The following is a 14,864-nucleotide window of genomic DNA, read 5'->3' as shown; positions in this document are numbered from 1 at the left end:
GCGAACTCCTTTGCATTGTAATGATAACTCTTTCGCTTGCACCTTTCTTTCATCTGTTCGTCTTTATGTCCCCCTCATGTCTCGAAAATTTCAATCACGTTTTTCTGGCACATCACCCCGTTGTTATCTTCGTTGGACGAAATTTGGTCTTCGCGTAGTGGATTCTAAACCTGCAAAATAATATCGCATAAGTGGCAAAATAATTTTCTAACGTCTTCAGATCTCGTTTGTCATCTTTTCTTCCTTCACGTGATGTATAGCAGCCAGCATGATTAATTTCTTCGCCCTTTCGTTACAGCCATGAAGAGGATAACCAGCTATCAACGATTTCCCCTTATGTATTCATGGTCATCTGTTTAATCCTTGCTATAACACCAACAATCAAAGGAAAAGTTATACTAACTATGATTTCTTCCAATCAAGTTTTGGATGATTGATATGGATATTCCCAAATGAATCTGAAGTTTCTAGACTCCGTATTTTCGAAATCAATTCAATAGGTTTGTAAAACAAGTTTTATATGTTGAAAATCAAAATCGAAATTTCATTGAAGAACAGAGTATAGTTTTCTGGGAAATTTTTTTGAAAATTTTTGCTATAAATTATCGGATCTAAATTTTTAAGAAAGAAAGAAAGAAATAAGGTAAGAAGAAGGAATTTGTCCTTTTTAAGATTCGTGGTTGATGGAAACTCCGTTTTGTTTCACCCTCAGCAATTTTCTGCGTCTTTGGTTGTTGTTGTAGCTTTAACACTTCTTTGTATCTCTCTTGATTTCCCTATATCGCAGAAGTCGCTTATTGATTTGGAATATAATTCTTTCGCCTAAACTTCCATATTTCACCTTAAAGCTTGCATATCCAGTGAATTCAACTGTAATAATAGCTGATTTCTTTTAATCTTCTTCAATCTAACAAGTAGCAGGTACTGTTTCTAGCGCCAAAATGTAGTTGCAGGAAATCCCACAGCACACCCCTTGTATTATCATGATTATGATTTCTAGATCTAAACTTATTTGATATGAAAATAAAGATAAAAGTGCTAAAATTATAAAGAGAGACGCAAGATTTACGTGGTTCGATCAATGTGATCTACATCCACGGGGTTAGGTTTCACTATGATTGTTTGTAATTACATATGAATTACAATTGAGACTCCATTAATGAGTATTTGGAGCTCTTGGTTGAAGAAGGAAGAAGAAGGAAATAATAATACCACAAATTCTGTTTTCTCTCTCTACAAAATGTATCCTCTCCTAAAGTGTGTCTCTCTTTCTGATTATCTCTCTCCTTTCTCTCTCTTGCCTTTCTCTTTATATAGGTGTTTACATAGTGGATGACAGCTAATATACAACTAACATTTCCCCTAATTTCGGATCTGGCTTGCGGTATTTTCGCAAGCTTACAAATGTTAATTTCGCAGATCTTCCAATCTTCGCAAAGTTATTACATTGTTCTTATGTTTAAGCTAAAATCACATATTGTGTCGTTTCTCAAAGTGCTCTGCGACATTTTTGTAATGCGTTGTTAAGAATTTCGCGAGCGTATTGTTGTCGCGAAATTCTGATCCTACATCTCTATCCCATTTTTTTCATGTGCCCCATGTCCAAGCCATTCATATGATGACATGGTTAGATATCTAAGTGTTTATAGTCTTTTATTTGTTAAAGCCGAGTGATAAAATAAATTAAAATATTAAAACCCTAATTAAGAATTATGATGCTTGAAATATATCAATTAAAGTGTAGGTCATTTGTAGATGAATTTGTTATTTTGTCTTTAGTTTATTTTCTAATCTTCATTTTTCATTAGGTTTACAAATAAATTTTAAGTCATTTGAAATGGTTAAAATTCAACTCTTGGACATGAGGATCGAAGATATTTATTTAGAGGATTAGTAAGAACTAACTGAAAATTAACATTGGATTTCATCAATGATTGAAGAAGATAAAAGATAAATTTTCTTTTAGGATCCTCATTTTAAATATGATTTTGTTTAATATTTTAAATTACTTTTTAAACTTGAAGTTGTAAAATGTAAAAACAATGCAAAAGGAAAAACTGATCACAAAGAAAACGAAACCTAAAGAAGAGAAGATAATTTCTGATTTAATTTTATTTTTAATTATCAGTTAACTAAATAACAACGCCAAACTACAATTTTAAAAATAGAGGACACGCGACTTTCTATAAATGGTTGGGACAGGTGCAGAGGGAGAAAACGGAACGGGGGATCTGGAATCCCTAATGTTTATATGTAATTATTAACCATTTATTATTTATTATTGAAAATATATTTATTATGATGATATTGAGACATGTATCATGAGAAACTAATAAAAAAATTACTAACAAAAATTAATGAGACCATAATAAAATAAAAAATTTAACATCGTTGGATGAATTTCTAACTTTTAATCATATGCAACATTTACAAAAAAAAAAAAATGTGAACGAACCAACAACCAACTTAACAAAATCTTGTTTATATACCACTTCTTTAATCACAAAGGTCACGTGTAAAATTTAGATTCAACAAACTTCAGTCGTCAATTAATTTATTTTGTTATTTGTTTCTCGCAAACGTGCCAAATATTTGGACAAGTGTGCTGCACATGGATACGGGTTAGGTGTTCTGGATTTCTCTACTTTAGGTAGGCCTGTCAATGGAAGAATATCCGTCGGATATTTAGAAATCCGATATCCGACATGTTAAGCACTACCGGATATTCGATATCCGATATCCGATAATATCCTATAGGATATCAAAATCAGATATCGATTCTGATAGGCTAAGCTGTCGGATATCCGATAAATATCTGATAGTCTCCGGTTATAACAAAAAAGGTTAAAAATCCTTGTAAAACATTTTCATAATTGACACTTATGGGATATTTATCCGACAATATCCGATACTAGACCCGAAATTAGGATAAATTACAAATAAGTTCCTATACTATCGGATATTAACATTTCGGATGGGGTCTAATCCATTTCCGATATGTTAAGGAAGAAATATCCGATAAAATATCCGATCCGATATCCGATATCCGTTAAAACGGATAAAATCCTATAAGATCTCGAATACTCGGAAACGGATACCGAATATCGGACAAATATTGACAGGCCTAACTTTAGTGGAACTTGGCGAGGATACTCTTGTTTTTTTCGAGCGTCTACGTAATTGCTTGGTGAGCAATGATGCCAGTAGCAGCTTAGGTAGTTTTATTTTTTATAGATTAGGCGTTGCTATTCAAAGAGGTGTTGGAGCCCAGCTTGTTGCTAGGTTACCAACCACAAGCTCTGTATGATTTTTTATCTCTAATTGTAAGGAAAAATGTTTTTACCATAGAATTAAATACAGATCAATTTGTTTTTTTTTTATATTCTCTTTATATTGTAATCAATTTTATTTTAACACTAAAAAACATGATTTATACGATAGGATACCATAAATAGTAAGGATACCATTTGGGTGATCCAGCAATCATGATCATGTTGTCCTATATCATCTGGTATCATCCTCGAAATATTTGGCATCTTTCCTTACCAACCGTGCTTAAAACAACCGACTACATCTATCATAATACAATATTATCTGTATTGTAAAGGCATGGAACTAATATTGTCCATTACTACTTAGTACTCAAAAAAAACCACTGCCACTATTTCTTCCACCACCACTAATTTTACCGCCTTTGCCACTCACTAATACCCGCCACCGCTTCCAAAACTTCCACAACCACAAGTAATGCCTTTAAATATAAATTTTATTAGAATTATTTATATGTATTTATGTATTAAATTAATTAAGGGGACATTTATAATGAAAATTAATAATCATTAATTATGAGCAGTTAATGGGATACTAATTAATAAAACTACTTATATTAGTTAAGTGAACAAACCATGGCCATAGATTTATCTTCTTCCTAGACAAATCTTAACCACTCTTTATGTAGGCTAAGTTAGTCAAGCTTTGTTTTGTATTCTTGACTAGGTCTCAACCCGTGCTGTAACGGCACAGGTAAGGATATGTGTTTAAAATGTATCCATCGATTCATACATGTTATAATTGTCTGAGGAGAATCGAACCGATCGATCCAAGTCTAAATGTTTTGAGGAGTTGGTTAATAAACATGTCCGTATCCTCTAATCTTTTAATATTGTGTATGTAAGTCATACAACCCTTTGGAACAAAAATAGTAATCGTTAGAGCAAATCTTATGGGTAGTATAACATTACTTCGTTCACTACTTCAAAAAATATCTTCAAAGGTCATTCACCAAACTTGAAACAAAACTAAAAACACCTAAAATTACTTTAAAATCAATTAGATTAATCTTGCAAAATCCGTTAGCACCAGAATTTAGTTTTTCTCTTTAATATAAATTGTTGGGTTCCAAATTTACATAGATTTGTGTTTATTCATTTTCCTAATTTTTTTAATAATATTTAATTCTTGATCCATTTCTTTTCTTGTCTCTTTACCTATTATCATGAACTATTTCTCAAGCATGCATAATTACACGGAGTTGGAGAGAAATGACAAAAACATAAATCATGTCAAAAAAGGGGAATAAAGAGAGATGTGAGAAACTGAATCGATTACAATTGGTTCACACGTAGCCTTGCATAATCCCATGAAGTAGGGGAGAAATAATGACAGAAACAGAAACCATGACAGAAAAGGGTAATAAAGAGAGATGTGAGAAACTGAACCGATTACAATTAATTCGCACGTAGCCTTGTGTTTGGTCAATTTTTTTATAGGTTTCATTTATCTTCTTGCCCCCTACTCGGCATATCTTAAATCACAACATCTTCTTTTTTGGAAAAATCTGACTTTTAAAAATAGTTTTAATTTAAAAAAATAATAAAAAAAATAATTTGAAAACTAAAATCAAATTAAAACAAAACAAAGAAAAATTAACTAAGGGTGACTAAATAATTTACCTATCTTAGGACACCTTTTCTCACCCTACTACTACTACTTCTTCCACCACCACATTATAGTCACCACTCCACCAGTCTCACTAATACCCACTATCATTATCCCCACCGCCGATCCACCACCACCACCCACCATCAAAACCACCATTAGTGATTAATTTACCTATCTTATGACCCATTTTCTCACCCCACTACCACTACTTCTTCCACCACACATTACCATCACCACTTCACCAGTCTCACCAATACCCACCACCATTATCCCACCACTGCCCACCATCACAACCACCATTAATGCTTATGGTTAATATCAAATAAATTTATTATATATCAACAAAAATATATTCATTTGATTAAATAAAGAAACATTTATTATGAAATATCAATTGAAAATATATTATTAAATTTTAATTAAACGTGATCATTTATAACGGTGAATTTATGTTCTGCAAGTATAAATTGATCGTTCTTTATCTAGCCTAACTTGTCCAAACTTTGTTTTGTATTCTGGAAATGTAATTAATTTTATTTTGATACAAAAAAACGTGATTTATTCGATCGGGTACTATAAATAGTTGGGATCCCATTTGGGTGATCCAGTGGTCATGATCATATTGTCTTATATGATTTAGTATCCTCCTCAAAATATTTGTGTTTTGTCCTTACCAGTTGTGCTAAAAACAGCCAACTACATCTATTACAATAAAATGTTTCCCATTTGGTAAAGACACAAAACTATTATTGTCCACTACTATCCACTAACATCCACCACCGTACGTAAAAACCAGTCACACCCACTATTTTTTCCACCACCAGTAATGTTACCACCTCGACCACTCACAAATACCCGCCACTGTTTCCACCACCCACTGCTTCTTTCACTACAACCATTAAAAATTATTAATATAATTTTTAACCGGCGTCACTGTAGTACAATGGTAAAGTCATTGGGTGATGATACCAGTTACCTGAGTTCGAAACTTGCTAGCACCAAATTCTTTACCAATTAATATATATATATATATAGTTTTTAATAAACTTATTTATTAATAAAAGTATGTATTTATTAGATTCATTAAATGAACATTTAATGTTACCACCTCCACTACTCACAAATACCAGCCACTATTTCCACCACTCACTACTTCTTTCACCACCACCATTAAAAATTATTAATATTATCTTTAACCAGGGTCACTGTAGTATAGTGGTAAAGTCATTGGGTGATGATACCAGTTACCTGAGTTCGAAACTCGCCAACATTAGATTCTTTACCGATCAATATATATATATATATATATTAATAAAAATATGTATTTATTAGATTCATTAAATGAACATTTATCATGAAAAATTAATTAATCATTCATCATGAGCAATTAATAGCACACTAATTAATAAAGTATTTATAATGGTTAGTTGAAAAAACCACGGCCGTAGATTTATCCCTCCTAGACAAAAGCTCTTTATCTAGCCTAACTTAGCCAAGCTTTGTTTTGTATTCTAGATTTAGAATAAAGTAGAAAGAAAGGGAATGAGAGAAGTTAAAGAAAAAACAAAAAGCTAGAGAGAACGAGAAGGAGATGGAGTTGGGATTTTTAGAGAAGAGGACTATGGAATCAGCAAAGGGTCGTTGAATTAAAGGTAGAATGTGAAACCCTTTCTCTTTTGATATTTTCTTTGGGTGTTTATTTTGTATGATTTTGTATTGTTGGATTTTAGTAATTTAATCACATAAATATATATCTCCTAAGTATGATCAGGCTTTTGAAATTGTTATACAACATGATTAGGTCCCTATGGTTAAATTTTGAGAACAATACACCACAAATTCACTGTTGAATGTTTGTTTAGATTTGGGTGATGTTCTTAGGCAGTCATTGTTTCACTATGGTTAAATTCTGGATAGTTTCGTTTTGCTGTGGTTTTGATGTTCTTAGGTAGTCTTAACAATGTTAAAATAACTTAAGGTCTTAACAAAATTTGTAGATGAATATCTTATCTTTCATTTTGCTTTGGATTTTCTTAATTTGAAACTAATATGAATTTATGGTGGATACTTTGGTAAAATGATGTTATCTGTCTAGATTTTGTGATGTGTTTCTAAAATCAATAACTTTTGATTGAGCCATTAGTTTAATGTGAAATTTGGTTATGTTATATATAAATATATCAGGAATTTTCATACGAAATTTGAAGACGATGAAGTATTGACTAAGGAGGAGTGGTTTTCATGTGAGATGAAGTATTGAATAAGGGGGAATGATACATATCACCATAGTATTGTTGTCAAAGTTGTGATACAATTGGACTTTGATGTTGTGTAATAATACTATGACATTGTATAACAATGATTGAGAGCTATTGTTTTCTCATTGTTATAGCTACGGATCTTCAACAACTATAATACTAAGTTGAACACTTTCAGAATCACTGGGGTACTTGGAAGTAACGAAGATTTCGAGTAATGTTGAAGAACCAAGGAAATCAAGCATTTGGATGAGAAGCTACAAAGGTTATTATTTTGTAATCCATATGTATTGATAGTTTTGTCACTAAAATTGACAAAGGGGGAGATTGTTAAAGCACTGCGCGGACGAACTCGCAAGCAGTTGCTATATCAAGCTTGTTGTCAAGTTTAGTTGTCAAAACTACAAGTCTCGATTTATTGTAATGACATGTCCCTCCACTGATACTTTCCCCACTTAACAGTGTGGGATTTTTAACGGGCATCTCTGCGGTAATCCAGCAGCAACTTCCCGGGGGGTCACCCATCCCAGAATTACTCTTGCCCGAGCATGCTTAACTGCGGAGTTTTCTGCCAACTCTGGAGCCAATTTTGCTGAAAAAACCTCGGTGTTAGGAAAGGACAAACCATTACCTATATTCCATTCCGTCGGCGAACCACCGCCGAAATCGGGATATTACAATACCACCACCTTAAATTGGAGCCGTCCTCGGATCCGGAATATATATACAATCCCAGATCTCCGACGTTCCTTCCCCTAATGAGAAGCACCTGGAACAACCCCGTCCAGCGTACGTTCCCACCCTCGGCAGGTGAATCGCCGTAGGCTCTGACGGGCATCTCTGCGGTAATCCAGCAGCTACTTTCCGGGAGGTCACCCATCCCAGAATTACTCCCGCCCGAGCATGCTTAACTGCAGAGTTTTCTTCCAACTCTGGAGCCAATTGTGCTGAAAAGGCCTCGGTGTTAGGAAAGGACAACCCATTACCTATATTCCATTCTATCGGCAAACCACCGCTGAAATCGGGATATTAAAATACCACCACCTTATATTGGAGCCATCCTCGGCTCCGAAATATATATACAAGCCCAGATCTCCGACGTTCCTTCCCCTAATGAGAAGCACCTGGAACAACCCCGTCCAGCGAACGTTCCCACCCTAGGCAGGTGAACCGTCGTCGGCTCTGATACCATTTGTAATGACCCGTCCCTCCACCGATACTTTCCCCACTGCGGTTATCCGGCAGTGTGGGGTTTTCAACGGGCCTCTATGCAATAATCCAACAGCAACTTCCCGGGAGGTCACCCATCCTAGAATTACTCCCGCCCGAGCATGCTTAACTGCAGAGTTTTCTGCCAACTCTGGAGCCAATTGTGTTGAAAAGGACTCGGTTTTAGGAAAGGACAAACCATTATCTATATTCTATTCCATTGGGGAACCACCGCTGAAATCGAGAAATTACATTTCTAGTCTACTTAGCCAAGTCTCGGGATATTACATTTATAGTCTACTTGTAGTTGAGCATTAGCCTTTACGGCATTCATCGATTAAAGACGAAGAACTACTAAGGGGAGCTTGTGGAACTTCATCAACAAAAGGTATGTGGAGACATGAACTCATATATTACTCAAAAGTCTATCTACTTTATCTCCTATTTGAGACAAAAGTCGTATAGCTATATGGACTTCGATTATACACATTTGATATTTCGAGTTGAGTTTAACTCGCTTACATATTTCTCGAAATATGTGTTGATAAACTTTCGCTTTAACCAAGCTCATCTTATATTCTTGACGAAAGTCAAAAGATGATCATGTGAAAATCGTCTTGTAACATCTTACATGATTTGTGTGAGACAGTCATTTGATGTAGACTCGGAATGTTTCATATTGATCATTCGATCACTTGAAAATTGCTTTGAAGGTAATAGTTTGTGTGAGACAGCTATTTTCGTCTTCTAAGAATGTTTCAATGATTAAAATGGGAGTTTAGAACACTTAAACATAAATGGATTATAAGCACAATATGCGTACTTGCATATGTGTTGATCCATGATCGGAATGTAGTATGCATACCCGTATGCGTACTGGCGAGGTCAGGAAAAGTCCGGGAGCTAGAGTATGTGTACCTGTACGCGTACTGGCAAAGTCAATTGAAGTCCAGGTATTATAGTATGCGTACCTGTATGCGTACTGGATTCAATTGAAGCTTGAAAGTGTACGACAGTATGCGTACCCGTTTGCATACTGGCAAACACAGTCCAAGTCCGGCTACTTAGGTATGCGTACCCTTTATGTTCTAAAATCGGTTTGTTCATGAACTAATACATTTATATAATAAGGAATACAATCTTTTGCAAACCGTGGATGTAATGTTCATGAATTGATTCGAGTTAATCAAAATCGATTTTGTTTCAGTTGTGTCTTGTATACTTCTATGAGAATATAAACAATTGAACAACTCTAGAACTAGTTTCATTTGAGTCATTTGAACTAGTTATGGTTAAGATGAATATGGTTGATATGAAAAAGTTCATATGGATAACTTCGGTTAACTATTGTTGAGCCAACAAAGGTGTACACGTTTAGGTATGGTGTTACTCATATCTAAATGAAGTCACTTTTCATTTGTGTGTAACAAGCTAAGTTCGATCTAACGGTTGAAAGATATTAGCTTGAGTCCAATCAGGTTTTCATCTAACGGTGAATATTGAATGCTTTTTTACCAAGGTAACATTGATTGCAAATCCTGATTTGAAGACTATATAAAGGAGAACTCTAGCAACTGGGAAACCTAATCCCCACACCTCCTGTGTGATATTAGTTGCGACTAGAGTCGATTCTCCTTTAACCTTAGGTTTTTCTAAAACCCAGTAGGTTAACGACTTGAAGACCTCATTGGGATTGTGAAGCCAAACCTAACTATGTTCTCTGTAGTTGCGTGTTCTGATCTTGTTGTTTCTATCGTGATTGAGTACTATCTTCTCTAGACTTGCTCGAGATTTAATCTCCAATAGGCAAGATAAAAAGTAGTCACAAACATCTTCGTCTCATCGTTTGTGATTCCACAATATCTTGTTTCGCTACCATAAGATTAAGATTATTGTGAGGTGATTGATATTTCTAGGCTGTTCTTCGGGAATATAGGTCTGGTATATCAATTGGTTCCTGTTCACCTTGATTTATCAAAATACGGAACAAAACTCATAGGTATATCTGTAGGAGACATATTTGAAAAGGCGAGGGTACCCAAATATACCTCAAGCTATAACTTTTCCTACCTATAAGTCTTTTCTCCGAAAGTGATTGTCTATGGACTGAGTCGAGACAATACAACTAATCGGTTCACACTTCGTGTGATCTTCTATGGATACGAGATCGAGACAATACAACAACGAAGTATGTTACTTGATAAAAAGGTTCAGACTTAACCAAACACAATAGGATTCACTTATCAAGTAAATAGGAATTAACGTTTGTGTAATTTACTTTAATTATAATAAAACAATTATAATGCGGAAATATAAAGTAAATGACACAGCAAGATTTTGTTAACAAGGAAACCGCAAATGCAGAAAAACCCCGGGACCTTGTCCAGAATTGAATACTCTCAAGATTAAGCCGCTACACAAAATTACACCTAACTTCGTATAGTTGAGACCAAGCAACGAAACCTATAGTTCACCTAGTTCCGTCTGTATTCCCACGCCTCCGACCTTAGTCACGTACTTGGAACAATTCCTTTGGTTCGTATTCCAAAAACAGTAAAGGAACAACAAATCTGTTTGGTATCAACTCTATTCAACCAAGTGATATGAGTCGGACAAAGGCTCTTATGTTTATCTTAACATAAACTCCTTCGTCAGGTTCTTAGATCTATCTTATATTCAATTAATGAAGTAGTCGTTTAAGATTAAGCCAACAAAACTATTAATCCAAAGAATTGTGTTGATGTCGATCTACTCAATTAATCAATCCAATCTATCACAAGGATAAACCGATTATTAATTGGATCCTCTTTTACCGAAACAAGTATTGTGCACACCAAAGATTATGAACTCACAAATCAGAAATCTTCAATATCTTGTGATCAATCACTAATGTGGAACAAGGTAAAAGAAAGCAATACTAGATTGCTATAAGAAAGAAGAGAAGAGAATTCAAGCAAGAAGAGAAAGATAAGTTTTGTGTTTAATAATTTGATTGAGTAATAGATAGCTCTTACAAGACTTAATCTAGCATTTATATAGGCTTTAAGAATAACTAAACTAGGAAACAGAAAACTAAGAGGAAATCTAAAAGAATCCTAAAAATAAGAAAGACTGAAACTAGGAAACCATGGAAGCCAAACCTCTAAGCGGAATCTTCTGGAATTGTAATATGCCCTGCATCAGTCCCCCCTTCTAGAGTAAAGCTCGTCCTCGAGTTGTCCAAACAAACCAGAAGTTCATTGTCACCATGAAACGTAAAAATCTCTTGAACATTAAATGTGTTGGAGATATTCCAATCATTTGGTAGATCAATAACATAAACATTATCATTGATCTTCTTTAAAACCTTGAAAGGACCATATTTCTTCATCTTGGTTTTGTTATAAGTACCCACTGGAAATCTCTCTTTTCTTAGATGTATCATCACGAGCTCCCCTTCCTTGAAGGTTTTAAACCTCTTGTGTTTGTCAACATCCTCTTTATATTTAGAATTGGACTTCTCCAGTTTAGATTTTACTTCATTATGTAATTCAGTTGCTTTGTCTACAAAAGAGTCGGCTGCAGTGTTTGTACTCTGTGTGGTGGGTAAGGCTACCAAATCAAGAGTATGATTAGGTACTTTAGAGTACACAATCTCAAATGAAGTTTTCCCAGTAGAACGATTCACAGAAGTGTTGAAAGCGAATTCCATATGTGGCAATAACACATCCCACTGCTTACTATTATCCAGGCACTTAGCTCTAATCAAATTCCCAAGTGACCTATTAACAACCTCAGTCTGTCCATAAGTTTGCGGATGTGAAGTTGTGCTGAATTGTAAAACTGTGCCTAAGCGCATCCATAAACTTTTCCAGAAATAACTCAAAAATTTTGTATCTCTGTCAGAAGTGATAGACTTTGGAACCCCATGCAATCTTACTACTTCTTTAAAGAACAAAGAAGCAACATTAGAAGCGTCAGTTGATTTCTTACAAGCTACGAAGTGAGCCATTTTAGAGTAACGATCAACTACGACCATAACAGAATCATTACCTCCAGCAGTACGAGGTAAACCAAGTATAAAATCCATACTTATATCAACCCAAGGTGCATCAGGAACTGGTAAAGGAGTATACAACCCGGTATTTTGAATTGTACCCTTTGCTCTCTGACAGACCATGCATTTTTGTATGAACTTTTGTACATCACGTTTCAAAGATGGCCATAAATATCTTTCTTCAATCAGGGAAATGGTTTTATCTCTCCCAAAATGACCACCAAGACCACTGCCATGTAATTCTCGCATAAGATGTAAACGTAAAGACCCTTGAGGAATACATAATCGATTCCCTTTAAAAAGAAAACCTTATTGTATAAGAAAATCATCAACCCCATGAGTTTGAGAACTGCATTGATCCCATAGTTTGCCAAAATCTTCATCTTCTGGATAAATGTCTTTGATATAGTCAAATGCATAACTCTCATTACGAATTGTTGTTAATAGATGACTTCTTCTACTTAAGGCATCAACAACCTGATTCAATTTTCCACTTTTATGTCTCACGGAGAAAGTGTACTTGTTGAGTGTGGAAAGCCATCGATCATGCATTCTGTTAACTTTAGCAGAAGTATTCAAAAACTTCAAAGCATGGTTGTCAGTGTTGACAACAAATTCCCTATGTATAAGATAAGTATGCCACTGCTTAAGAGATTGAACAAGATCTAATAACTCTAATTCATATGTAGACCATTTCTTTTGTGCATCTGAATTCTTCTCACTGTAATATGCAATTGGATGACCCTCCTGTGATAATACTGCACCAATACCAACAACAGATGCATCACAATCTATTTAAAAAGGCTTGTTGAAATTCGGAAGTGCAATAATTGGTGCCGTACAAAGCTTTTCTTTAAGAAGAATAAAGCTTTTATCCATTGCTTCTATCCACTCAAACTTCTCCTTCTTGAGACAGTCAGTCAAAGGTGCAGAAATAGAGCTAAAGTTCTTCACAAATCTTCGATAGAAAGAAGCCAAACCATGAAAACTACGAACATCACGAATAGAAGTAGGAACTGGCCAATCTTCAATTGCTTGAACTTTAGAAGGATCGACATGAATACCATCAGTAGAAATCACATATCCCAAAAATGTTACTGAAGAAGCCATGAAGGTACACTTGTTCAAATTAACATATAAAGAGTTGTCAGCAAGAACTTGAAACACTTGTGAAAGATGTTGGAGGTGTTCTGGCTCACTGCGACTAAAAATTAGTATGTCATCAAAATAGACAATAACAAATTTACTGAGAAAGGGTTGGAGAACCTGATTCATAAGTCGCATAAAAGTACTAGGTGCATTAGATAACCCAAATGGCATGACCAGCCATTCATATAAACCTTCACGTGTCTTGAATGCTGTTTTCCACTCATCTCCACCTCGAATGCGTATTTGGTGGTAACCACTGCGTAAATCCAACTTAGTAAAAATAATAGAGCCCGACAGTAAATCAATCATATCATCAATACGCGGGATCGGAAATCTATAAGGAATGGTGATGCGATTTAATGCTCTGCAATCGATACACATCCTCCATCCATTGTCTTTTTTACTAACCAAGAAGGCAGGACTGGCACAAGGACTGTTGCTAGGTCGTATCAAACCCTTTGTAAGCAAATCATTTACCTGTCCCTGTAATATCTCATGCTCAGCAGGACTCAAGCGATATTGTGCTTGGTTTGGTAAAGAGGCTCCAGGAATAAAATCGATGCAGTGTTGAATATTCCGTAAAGGAGGTAATGCAGTTGGTAGTTCATCTGGAAATAAACATTATATTGAAATAATAAGGGCTTCACATTTGCAGGCAACTCAATCATAGGCTTAGAATCTTCATGGGAATGTAAAGAATGTTGTGGGTGCAAAGAACGAATAACAGTGGCTACGACAGCATCAGTCTGCGCACAAGAGTTTGAAGTGGAATTGGATGGACTAAGAAACTTGGTTTTCCCATTATGAACAAAAGTGTAAGTATTCTCGAAACCATTGTGAACCGCGTGAAGATCGTATTGCCAAGGTATGCCAAGAAGAAGATGGGTTGCCGTCATATTAATGACATCACATAGAACTGTGTCTTCATAACCCTCAAAAGAGAATGACACATAACACTGAAGAGTAATCTTCTGTGTGCTAGAGGCATTAACCCATCCTACAGTGTAAGGTTCTGGATGAGAAGTTACTGGTAGTTCAAGCTTCTTAAATACGTGATCATCAATATAATTATCCACACTGCCACTATCAATTATCATCTTGTAGATTTTACCCCCAATATAACATCTGGATTTAAAGATACTGTGTCTCTGAGACTTGCATTGTTGAGTAAGAAATAATGGACGAATCATCCCAATAAACTCATCGTCATCACCAGGTGAGTCTTCATCTTCGAACTCATTAAGCGCACCAGTGACTTCATTAATGAACTG

The sequence above is a fragment of the Papaver somniferum genome, chromosome 1, assembly GCF_003573695.1.
Source record: "Papaver somniferum cultivar HN1 chromosome 1, ASM357369v1, whole genome shotgun sequence".
NCBI classification, from domain to species: domain Eukaryota; kingdom Viridiplantae; phylum Streptophyta; class Magnoliopsida; order Ranunculales; family Papaveraceae; genus Papaver; species Papaver somniferum.
Note: the sequence above shows the minus strand (reverse complement) of the source record.